Below are 12045 nucleotides of genomic sequence, written 5' to 3' on the forward strand. Positions count from 1 at the left end.
AGGACCCACAAAGGATTTTCCATTGTAATGCTAGAAAAAACTCACCAGAAGTGACTGGGATGCCTCTTAGCAAGCCTTGTTAATGCCACGATTCTGCCTTGAACTGGGAGCATATACTCAGACAAACTTCCCTCCAAGCTCAGATGACTACCACTGTCTAGGCATATAGCAAGCTCTGGTCTCAGGTGTCTTGAACCATCTGCTTCTGCCCCTTGAAAACCCCATGTAGCTGGGAGGAACCCAGCTCTAGCTGACACTCAAGGAAAAAGTCTCTCTGCTGCCAAGGAAATATATGTGTCCTGTAGAGACTATTGTGGTCTCGCATGCTTCCAGAAATGTCAGCAATACCTTTTGGAAGGGAATTGGGGGGGGGGTTAACACTAGAAGAATCTCATGAACATGTGAAGCTGCCTTATACTGAAGTAGACCCTTGGTCCATCGAAGTCAGTATTGTCTACTCAGACTGGCAGCAGCTCTCCTGGGTCTCAGGCAGAGGTCTTCCACATAACCTACTTACTTAGTCCCTGTAACTGGAGATGCCAGGGATTGAACCAGGGACCTTCTACATGCCAAGCAAATGCTCTACAAACTGGGCCACAGCCCTCCCCTAATGTTACTGCTCAGCTTCAAGAACACATGCCACTCTTCATCCCCTCTAACTACTGGATCAATGTTACCTAAGTGACTGCACTGAGGAGTTCCAATGCATCAAGAAGTTTAATGGATTCACTTGGACCCTACACTTGAACTGGTTGCAGCAGAACCCTGCAATGATTGCCCACCTGGCATTCTGCTTATCCTTCTTGGTCGCTGGTCTGCCATCTTACCCACAGGCCACATTACAGAACAGGCTGATGAATAAGAGGATTTTGAAATCACCCACATGCTGGACTCTGACATTTGCCATGGCTGGCTGTAATATCTTGTGGGCCAGAAGGGATATGGTTCCAAGGGGTGACGGGAGGAAACAGCCACAGATATACATATCCTGTTATCTTCTGCCAGTTCCACTGAGGTTTCAGTTTTTCAAAAACTGAGCAAAGCCACTCAAGGGATGGAATGTACAGTGAGGATGAAGAGCACATGAGGTTGCCATATACTGAGTCAGACCTCTCAACTGTTCAATATCATCTGTTTTGACTGGCAGCAGTTCTCCGTGCTATCTGGCTGAAAAGAGTTTTCCCAGTTCCTGCTGAAATATTTTAGCTGGAAATGCCAGAGATTGGATCTCGGATAAACTGCATGATAAGCAAATGCTCTACTACTAAGACTTGTGACTTAGTAGATCTAGAACAGGATAAGACCCCATCAAAAGAGGAGCATCCCCCCTAGACCTCATTACATCCTAAGACTGAAGCAAGTCAGGACCTTCAAAGGGAAGCCCCAAATTCACCAGTCAATGAAAAATGTCATCCACAGAACCAGAGAAATTGGGGAACCACGAGCCTCCTGACTGCTTCCAAAACAGCCTTGCTCATCCCCAGGACTGTGACACAACCCAGACAGTTAAAACTATGCAGAAGCCTAGTCCAGAAAAAGTAGTGTGCATCACACGGGATCCCATCACATTTAGATTCTGCAGTCATTCAGGAATATGTGGAGGTTCTTTCTAAATCAACACAGAGTAACTTTATTCAGGAGAAACAAAGAAAAGAACACAAGGCCTAACAGAGTCCTTCCTAGCAGTTCTCTGGCCAGCTTAAAAAGGTAAAGGTGCAAGCACTGGGTCATTCCTGACCCATGGGGTGAAATCACATCCCGACGTTTACTAGGCAGACTGTGTTTACGGGTTAGTTTGCCATTGCCTTTATCCCCAGCAAGCTGGGTACTCATTTTATCGACCTCGGAAGGATGGAAGGCTGAGTCAACCTTGAGCCGGCTACCTGAAACTGACTTCCGTCGGGACTGAACTCAGGTCGTGAGCAGAGCTTTTGACTGCAGTACTGCAGCTTACCATGACTGAAATTTGGACCAGAAGTGCTCCAGATTCTAGTATCCTGGAATTAATATAAAACATGAAATGGACTATTGAACATGACACCACTCATGATGAGGTGGCTGAGCCTTGCCAGAATCAGACTTAATAGAAGACAGCAGGAAGGGTGGGTGGGACGGGCTGCTTCTATCAACTGATTGGATCCACACAGCCTCTTATGATTCTTGAGGAACCAGGTTTGTTTTAAGTGGTTAACCTTCTCCTCAGTTATGAGATGTTCTTACAGTAGCAAGTGAAAATGCTTTGGATTTGCTACTCTAAGTTTTGTGATGAGCAAGTAGAACACGGAGATCACTGAGACAGGAGTTGCGTGTAAATAACAAAGAACAGATCAGCAGCACAGGTCTCAAGATAGTCAAAGGAGAAACCTGGCAGAGGAACATAACTTTAAGCTAAGCTGCGGCTTCAGAGTGTGGTTTGGATCCGTTCATGCACCCACACCAGCCTGGATCTTTCAGTGCAGTTGTAAACAGTTATATACTTCTAAGCCATGTTTTGATTCACTGTTTGAATCTTTCTAACATATTTTATTTTTAAACTGCATTAAATGCAAAATAGTGACCATCCTCAACTCCCCCACTCCCAAACTAACCATATCAATAAACAGCCATTTCAATAAAGTTCTATTACATATTTGTATTACTGTTTTAAGCTTCCTTTAGGAAAGTTTCTGGAGGAAAAGCAGCATATAAATTTATATATATGTGTGTGTATATATATATATCATTGTGCCAGTAGATACTACTATACTTTCCCTTAACAGGAATAAGAATTCTAGTAAATCCATGAGCAGCATAGCTCTCTGTCCTTACGGGGATTTTGTATTTGGTCACCGGACATACATTGATATTATGGATCTTCTTTAGAGGTGGTCTTCAGTATAAAGGGCCTGAAAAAAACATCATGCATCACTGGTAGGTTACCTGAGTTTGCATAAGGATGTATTTTTAAAGCCTTACTTCAGAAATCTACTGCCTTAAGGGTGGTTGAAAAGATGCAATCTGCAGTACTTAGATTGCTATCTTTTATTCTAGCTGTTATTATTTTTTTATTAGGTTTATAACTCTCTCTTTTCCTAGCTAAGACCGGGCTCAGAACAGCTAACAGCTTTAGTCAAGTCAGCATTATTACATGAAATTTTAAAAAAAACATAATACAATTAAAACCATAAAAATAACATTACCGTATCATCTAACTGTCCTTGCTTAGTAGGCTAAGGCCCAATTTTTGTGCAGCAAATCACAGCGCCTGTTTTACTTTTGGGAATTAAAAAAAAAATTGTGTTAGTGCACAGAGTCGCCATTCTTGATGTTTCAACCCCAGTTCCTGGGGACATTTCTGTGTGCTGGGGGATCCAACGCATGTTGCATCCAGGTCACCTAGAGTCGGGCTGCGTAGCATTAACCAGCGCACAGCCAGCCATTTCATGCACCGCAGATGGCAAAGTCCATTTTGGACGGTGAAGTACGGTAACCTGTGACAAGAGCCGGCAGGCTTTCTGAGTTACCCCAGCGGAGGCGGCTTCCCTTCTTCCTCCGCACAGTAAATGCAGCGTGCTTTAAAGGCGGCCATCGTCCTAATAGGTTCAGTCGGATTCACGACAAAATGAAACATATATAACAGAGTGATTCTAAACAGGAGTCTGGCGGCCCCTTCAAAACTAACATTGCTCCCAACTTCCGCACTGAGCATCCCCGGTTGCATCTGAGCCCCCACAGCAAACACTGCTTGCTCGCCACGCGCTCTGCCCTGGGTGTCGGGATACTGCACCTTTCCGACTGATGCTGTCTATTTCCATCGACTTTAGCCCAATAGCAGAAGGGTATTCAAGAAAACAGTTTATCCTGGCAGCTGCGACCCAGAGGCCCTAATGGGCAGAAATCTCTGAGTCCCGATTGTACTGAGGAAAGGATATTTATCCAAATGCAAGTTATGACGGTACATCAACATTCTGTACAAATCTGATTGTATCACAGACAGAAAGGCAACTCAGCACAGTTGTAGTTTCATCCAGTTTCTCCTATCATTGTTTATCGTTCACTCTGACACTCCATGACTCTTAACCCACTTACTCAAAGCACACAGAGAGCAAGCCTGCACCTAGGTAGACCTTCCTTCCCCCAGCTTCCCTAGCAGTCTGGATGCCAATTATTACCGGGAGACCTTTTGGGCCACTGTTACAGTACCGCTGGACTTAGGGACGCCAGCCTCCAGGAGGGCCCGGGAGGCTCCCCCAGAATGGCAGCTGATCTCCAGACTACAGAGCTCAGCCCCATTTATTCATGGAAGGTTTTGCATTGGATTTGTCACTCTATCGATGCACATTTCCCCCATCTGAATTCTCAAAAAACTGCACGGCGGCTTATTGTTGAGTTTTGAGAATATGGACGGGGGGAAAGTGCATCTAAGGAGCGGCAAACCCAATGCAAAACCTTCCATGAATAAATGGCCGGAGAAAAGGGATGTTTGGGAGGGCGCTGGCCCCTGCTGAGGTCGCCTGCCCTCCAGCTCCAGGGGTTTCCCAACCCGGAGCTGGCAACCCTTCTTGGACTTAGGGCGAGGACGCACGGGCGCTGGAGCCTCCTTTCTTCCCTGTTCCAGCCAGGATCCAGCCAGGATCGAACGCCCGTGCGTTCGATCCCGGCTGGATCCTGGCTGGAACAGGGAAGAAAGGAGGCTCCAGCCACCGTGCGTCCTCGCCCTTCGGCTCCCCCAACAGAAACCCGGTTTGCATTTGGTGCGGGGATGGGGGGGCGCCTTTCTGCAAAGCGCGTCTTTCTGCAAAGACAAAGAACAGCGGTCGGGGAGGGGGGGGGCCGCCAAGGCTGTGCGCACGCGCGCGCCCCCCCCCCGCCCCACCGCAGGGAGGGGTCCTGGGGGGGGACCCGGGCGAGGATGGCGCGCCTGCGCGCTCCGAGGCGGGAGCAGCCCCAGCAGCAGCAGCCACCGCCCCCGAGGGAGGGGCTGCGGGCCGGCTGAACGCCCCGCGAAGGTTCCGGAGCCCGCGCGCGCCCCCGAGGCCGGCCCGGCGCGCGCTCCCCCCCCTCCCGCCACTCCCCCTCCTCCCGGCTTGGCTGAGCGAGACTCTCCGGCGAGCTTCTCCCTGCAGCGGCTGCAAGCAGGCGCGGCGCCAGGTAGGGGCTGCCCGGCCCCGGGGCGAGGGGTTCCTTGCAACGGGGGGTTGCATTGGGGCGGGGAGCGCCTGGGCGCGTGCACTTGCGCTGGGAAGGGGCTGGTCGTGGCTGGGGCGGGGGGCGGCGTGCAGGGCGGCCGGCGTGCCCTTTGCATGGCTTCTTTGCACAAGTGACGGCTGAGCGCTTTGGATGCTGTTCTGCGCAGCTAGCCTGGGTGTGTGTGTGTGTGTGTGTGTGGGTGTGTGTGTGCGTGTGTGTGTGTGTGTGTTAAGTGCCGTCCAGTCGCTTCCGACTCATGGCGACCCCCGCGAACGAAAGCCCTCCGAGATGTCCTGTCTTTGACAGCCTTGCTCAGATCTTGCCAACTGAAGGCTGCGGCTCCCTTTATCGAGCCAGTCCATCTCTTAGCCTGGGTACAGCAATTTATATAGATTCCTCCCCCCCCCTCGCTTTTAACCACCACTCCCCCTGCCTTCTGCAGGGGAGAAGCCCCTCTTGCGGAGAAATCCGCCCTTGCCCCAGGCCGGGGCTGGCCACAGTGCGAATCAGGCGCCCCTCGCCTTGTTCTTCGGCCTCCTTCGCGTCCCCGGCACTGGTGGTCCTTGCCACGCACAATGGGGGAGCAGGGGTGTGTCTCCCGGAACCTCGAGGGTAGGATGGGAAGGTGCCCAATAATGCCTCTCCGTGAAGGGTTTTTACACTTGATTCCTGTCTATTGGGGGGGGGAAAGCAGCAGCGTGGCATATTTGGGGGGCAAGGCGGTATGTCAGGGCAACGTGCTTTGCAGTCGACGAAGAGTGTCTTCTTCGGAAAGGGAGGCTGCAGGGATCTGAGATCACAAATGCCTCCCGTTATCCTGCCCGTTGCCGCTCTCCGGGCTGGGAGTGAATGGGAAGGCTGCCTCCGCTTGCCTGACCCTTCCTTCCCTCCCTCCTTGGAGACGCCCCCAACCTGAGATCTCCCGTAGCTTTGGGTCCCTGTGTGGAAGACCGATTTTCGATTGTGGAGGTGATGGGGAACGACAGGCTGTCGGTGCTGCAGTAGGTGTGGATCTTGGATAAGGAAGGATGGGCTCCCCCCCCCCCGCCTCTCCGGTGCCATGTTTTGCAGTCGGTGTCATACCTACAGTATTGCTTAGAGAATTATGGTGATATTGTGTGTGTGTGTATGTTAAATAGACCATTGAAGAAAGGATAAGGTATTTTGTGTTAATGTCTTTTCCAAAGAACTCTGCTTAAGGCTACCACAGGTCTTCTATCTATCCTGGGAGGTGTGTTGCTTTGTTACATGGTAAAGTTAAATATTATGGCATTTGTCCTTTGGGCTCTAAATTCTTGGGTGTGCCCGCAGAACCAGGCGGGTTAGTTGGGGGAGACTGAAAGCGGCTCTCTCTCCTGGCTGGAAATTGTCTGATTCTCCTTATGTGAATGAAACGACGTAACTGCTATGGACAATACATAAGATGTGGCCAGATGCTTCTTCTGGATCTAGATGTGGCGACGAAGTGCCTTTTTTTTGGCTCTGCTTTCTAGAGATCACAGCCATGCAAGGATCTTCTGCCTGATTATTCTCTGCTTTCGTTGTTTATTCCCCACCCTCATTTGAAATGATTTTTCTCGAAGAAAAAATGGACCGGGAGTGTTACAGCAGCGGCTGGTCACGCCCCTGCGAGGCTGGAATCCATGGATGCAAAGTGCAGCTCTCATTGGGTGAAGACTGTAGTATGCTTCTGTAGTTTTGGGTGGGGATGGAGGGGGGGAAATCCTCTTTTGTCTACTGACAGAATTTGCATTTTAAAAAGATGTTATGCTAGAATTAATATAGAAATACCCTTTGTTATAGATTTTTGCCATAATTGCCTTTCTCTCAATGAGACTGAAACCAATAACTAATTCTGAATAAGTGAATATGTCAATATGTAATACCATTGATGATTTGTCAGCGAAGGCAATGTGGTAAGAAGGATGAGATCATAAATTTTCAGGGTCGAAAGGCCTTGTGGGATCATCTGTTGTTCTTCAACAGATTTAAATAGCTGCTGTATGTGCTGAGATCTTTCCTAATCTGTGGATATAGCTGTTCGGTTTAGAGAGATAACCGACTTGAATAATTTGGGCTGCTTGATTATGAACATTCAGTAGTATTAAATATAGTGCTCGAAGGCTGTTTCAGCTGATTCCTATGTAGTCTGGTCAGTTGTTACCCGCATATTCTAAGGTGGAAGAGAGACTAAGGCTGCAATCCTAAGAACACTTTCCTGGGAGTAAGTCCTATTGAACAAAATTGGACTTACTTCTGAGTAGACCAGTTTAGGATTGCTCTCTAAGAAAGCCAGTGTAGGGTAGTGGTTACAGTGTCAGAACTGGGAGATGTGAGTTCAGAGTTCCACTCTGCCTTGAGATTCGCTGGGTGACCTTGGACCGATCAGTCTCTCAGCCTAATCTACTTCACAGGGCTGTTGTGAAGATAAACAGTGGAAAGGAGAACCATATGTGCTTCCCTGAGCTCCTTGGAAGAGCCATCATGGTGTAGTGGTTAAGAGCAGTGGTTTGGAATGGTGGACTCTAATCTGGAACGGTGGACTCTACTCTGATTCCCCACTCCTCCACATGAGCGGCAGAGTCTAATCTGGTGAACTGGGTTATTTTCCCCACTCTGACACATGCAGCCAGCTGGGTGACCTTGGGCTAGACTCACAACTCTCTTAGAGCTCTCTCAGCCCCACCTACCTCACAGGGTGTCTGTTGTGGGGAGGGGAAGGGAAGGTGATTGTAAGCCAATTTGATTCTTCCTTAAGTGGTGGAGAAGGTCGGCATATAAAAAAGAACTCTTCTTCTTGGAGGAAGGGTCGAAGAAAAATGTACTAGAAAGGCTACTTAATGCATTCACTGTTACAGTAAAGGTTTGAACCATGAATAGTCATTAATAGCAGCCCTTGAATAAATTGTTTACGACTTTCATATTCTGCTGTAATTCAGGCATGAATAGAGTCTAATCTAAGCCCATTGATTCCAGACTGAACTAATTCTGCATAGGATTACACATTAAGGAAGCGTAGCCCCTCTCCCCTTTCCAAATATGGCAACGCTTAATAATTTAAAATTTTCTCAATTACTGTGGTACAAATAATGGTTTCTTTAGAACACTCTTCTTGGAGCATGCTGTTTTATCTCACTGGTGGGCATGATTTGCACCTTGTAATAGGGAAGAATGCCAAAGCATTTGTAGTCTGATCTTTGTTAAATCTTGTAATTATCCAAGGAAAATGCATCTTTTTGGGAAACAAACTTTGTACCCCAATTAAGTGTTGGCTGATTCAGGGTTTTAGTCAATGAAAATAGACAGCATAAGTCAGAAAAGTGCAATCTATCTATCAGGGTTGATTCAGGGTTTTTTCTTTGCCGTTCCTAAAATAACCAAGAAGAAGAAGTTGGTTTTTATATGCTGACTTTCTCTACCACTTAAGGGAGACTCAAACTGGCTTACAATCACCTTCCCTCCCCCTCCCCACAACAGACACCCTGTGAGGTAGGTGAGGCTGAGAGAGCTCTAAGAGAGCTGTGACTAGTCCAAGGTCACCCAGCTGGCTTAGTGTGTAGGAGTGGGGAAACAAATCCAGTTCACCAGATTAGCCTCCGCTGCTCGTGTGGAGGAGTGGGGAATCAAACCCGGTTCTCCAGATCAGAGTCCACCACTCCAAACCACCGCTCTTAACCACTGCACCACGCTGGCTCTCATGTAGACTTCTGCCTCGCTGTCAGTGTGCAGGATCCGTAGGCTGTTGCCAGAAATGACTCGAGTTGAAGACTTCCTTGGTAAAGCCTCATGTGGCTTTGACAAGATGTTACGTTGGATCGTTTCAGTCTTTGCTTTCGAGCAAAATCTCTTCCAGCATGAAGAGAACCCAAAGGAGAGAAAGAAAGAAAATGTTGAGCAGTACTTGGGCACTGTGGTTCCAGTCGCAGAAACTACAATAAAAGTAGAGCGATGCGCTATTTGAGACTGTAAACAACAACAGTAACCGAAGGCCACCTTTACAATTCATGGAGAGTATAAACCAAAACAATGATATAGAGGAAATCCCTCTTTCCATTTGTGATCAGTTTTGTGGAACTGTGCCAGGCAGCAAAGAGAAACCACATACGGCTCTCATTCCATCCCTCACTTTTACAGTGAAATACTTTTTCTCTGGTCTTGCCTGCCCACTGTCTAATTCATCTGAAGCCTTCATAAGAACGTAAGAAAATCATGCTGGATCAGACCAATGTCCATCAAGTCCAGCAGTCTGATCACACAGTGGCCAACCAGGTTCCTCTGGGAAGCCCACAAACAAGACGACTGCAGCAGCATTATCCTGCTTGTGTTCCACGGCCCCTAATATAATAGGCATGCTCCTCTGATCCTGCAGGGAATAGGTATGCATCATGACTAGTATCCATTTTGACTAGTAGCCGTGGATGGCCCTCTCCTCCATGAACATGTCCACTCTGCTCTTAAAGCCTTCCAAGTTGGCAGCCATGACCACATCTTGGGACAGGGAGTTCCACAGTTTATCTTGATTGAGGAGTTAAAAAATGGTGCCACCCCAAGGAATGTATTCCTTAAGTCAAGGCCAACTTCAACCTAGAAATCTACAGTTTATTCTAATGCCCCTCAATCCTGTGTGCGCATGCGTGCAGGGAGGTTGCTGCTGCAATATGGACAGCTGAGATTTGTCTTTTCATGGCTGTTATCAGTGCTGCCCCTCTGTTCCACCACTAGCTACCCTTTCTACCCATCTTATGCCCTTATCATCATCATCATCATCATCAAACCTTTATTGGCATAGAAGCAAAATATTGACATACTACCATTTTTCACGACCCAAGCATCTCGCCGGCGAATTCCACTGATCAAACACTACATGGGAACCCTAACTGGCCGCCGGTAACAATCGATGAGGTAAAATTGCTAATTGCTAAACTCAAACCGGGCAAATGATACAGCAAATGCTGGCCAGATGATACAGGACTAGGCAGTGGTCCATGGTAGATCTACCTTTGGAAAAGCCAATTTGTTCTTGCCCAATTTGCAGTGTAGCCCAATCGAGTAGTTTGGGAAGTAAGTGGTTGTCATAAAGCTTGCCAACCACTGAAAGAAGACTGATCAGTCGAAAATTGGCCGGAATAGTGGGGTCGCCTTTCTTGAAGATGGGTGTCACTATCACCGAAGTCCAGGAGTCAGTCAGGACTCTACTCTCATCGATTTTAGTAAAGAGGGCTACTAGCATAGGTGCCCATTTGTCAGAAAATCTAGAAAGGACTTCGGATGGGAGGCCATCAGGGCCCGGGGCTTTGTTCAAGGGTTGGGTTAAACTGACTTGCAGATTTTCGCGACCTTCTGTACTGAAAACACCCTTGAAACTACAACAAGTCTAAAGTTTTGGTCTTCTCCAAATCTTGGAAACCTTTATCCTGGAAACTAAATGGACACCAAATCGAACAGGTGAAAGTTTTTAGCTATCTAGGTGTAAATTTTCAATATAATCTTAAATGGACCAGTCAGGTGAAGAGGTCAGTAAATTCACTGAGACACAAATCCGACGTTATCCCCTTCTCTAGACCTGATACTGTGCACAAAAACCTCTTGAGAGTTCTCCCTAGTCCTGTGGCCTTCCCCTTTGGTTCCTGTCCTTTCCTGATTCGTATGTATGCACAGCCAGCAGCAGACACTGCTGGGGCTCTGCCACCAACACTTTTCCATGGAATGGATTGACCCCAGAGAGAGAGAGAGAGAGGGGTTGTCTCTTGCTCCTCCTGGCTGCCTGTCCATCAGTCTCTGGCTGTGTGTGTGAGACAGTGTAGGCATCAGGAGAGCGGAAGAACCAGACGGAGGGGAAGGCTGTAGGTAAGACTGTTGTAGCCTTGGTATCAAGAGTTGACGCTGAGCCCTCTGCTGGTGCTTGGGTCTTGGCAGTGATGCTGACTGCTCAAAAACCAGAACCACAACTTTGTTCGGTCTCAAGGATGAACTTGACTGGAATCCCTCTAAGACACAATAATAACACAGAGAAGCTTTCATCTCCTCCCATGTAGCTGGATTAAGGGTGATAGGCAAGGAGGTGTCTCTCCTCCCAAAGAACTGAGGAAACTGGGTATTTTTTTTACTGTAAAGAGCCCCTTCTGCTTCTGCTTTGGTGGCCATGGAGGTGTTTATCACAAGGTTATTTCCTTGAAAGATTTGGGGTCACCCACGGAAGAAGAATACGGATGCTCCACCCAGATTCCATGGATTCCAAGTAAAGTGATACCATTCTCTGTAATTGGATGGAAATAGTTCTAAAACTGAATACTCTGGTTGCATTGATTCAGGAGACTTCAGGAATCTTGACAGACTAGTGGAAGAACGATGAAGAATGTAGGTTATTTATGTTGCCAACAGCCAAACTAAAGTGGAAGATCCAGGGTTTTCTGCATGAAAATTTCCGGAGGAAAGTGATCATCGTTTTACATCATCCTGAATATGGCATTGCAGCTTGTGGGAAAAGCCAGCCAGAAGTGGTTCCTTCCTGTTACGAGGAAAGCCTGGGTCATACCAGAATTCTTAAGACCAAGACCATATTCTTATAGATGTACCGCTCTCCATATTTCTGAAGCCAAATTAAGAAGCCTGAGTCATCCTGTCTGGAGCCAAATGAGGCACACAACTGCAGATGGTATGGAGGCTTGGTTCATCAGCAACCTTTTTTATTTGCAGTGTTGACCACCTTATAAGGACAAACATATAAGGACATTAGAAAAGCCCTGCTGGATCAAGGCCCATCAAGTCCAGCAGTCTGTTCACACAGTGGCCAACCAACGTGCCTCTAGGAAGCTGTGTTCCGCAGCACCTAATATAAGAGGCATGCTCCTCTGATCCTGGAGAAAATAGGTTTGC

The 12045-nt window shown here is 47.7% G+C and overlaps 1 protein-coding gene across 6 annotated transcripts in view; it reads left to right on the top strand.

Moving 5' to 3' along the window:
- The first annotated feature begins 5055 nt into the window (after nucleotides 1-5055).
- Nucleotides 5056-12045, top strand: part of MAPT (microtubule associated protein tau) — a 103489-nt gene continuing 96499 nt past the window's right edge. For all 6 annotated transcript variants that reach the window (XM_056863921.1, XM_056863926.1, XM_056863922.1 and 3 more), the window contains exon 1: nucleotides 5056-5130. The gene's annotated coding sequence lies outside the window, so the exon portion shown is untranslated. The remainder of the gene's footprint in view (nucleotides 5131-12045) is intronic.

This window comes from Euleptes europaea, chromosome 18 (genome assembly GCF_029931775.1).
Source record: "Euleptes europaea isolate rEulEur1 chromosome 18, rEulEur1.hap1, whole genome shotgun sequence".
In the NCBI taxonomy this organism is placed as follows: Eukaryota; Metazoa; Chordata; class Lepidosauria; order Squamata; family Sphaerodactylidae; genus Euleptes; species Euleptes europaea.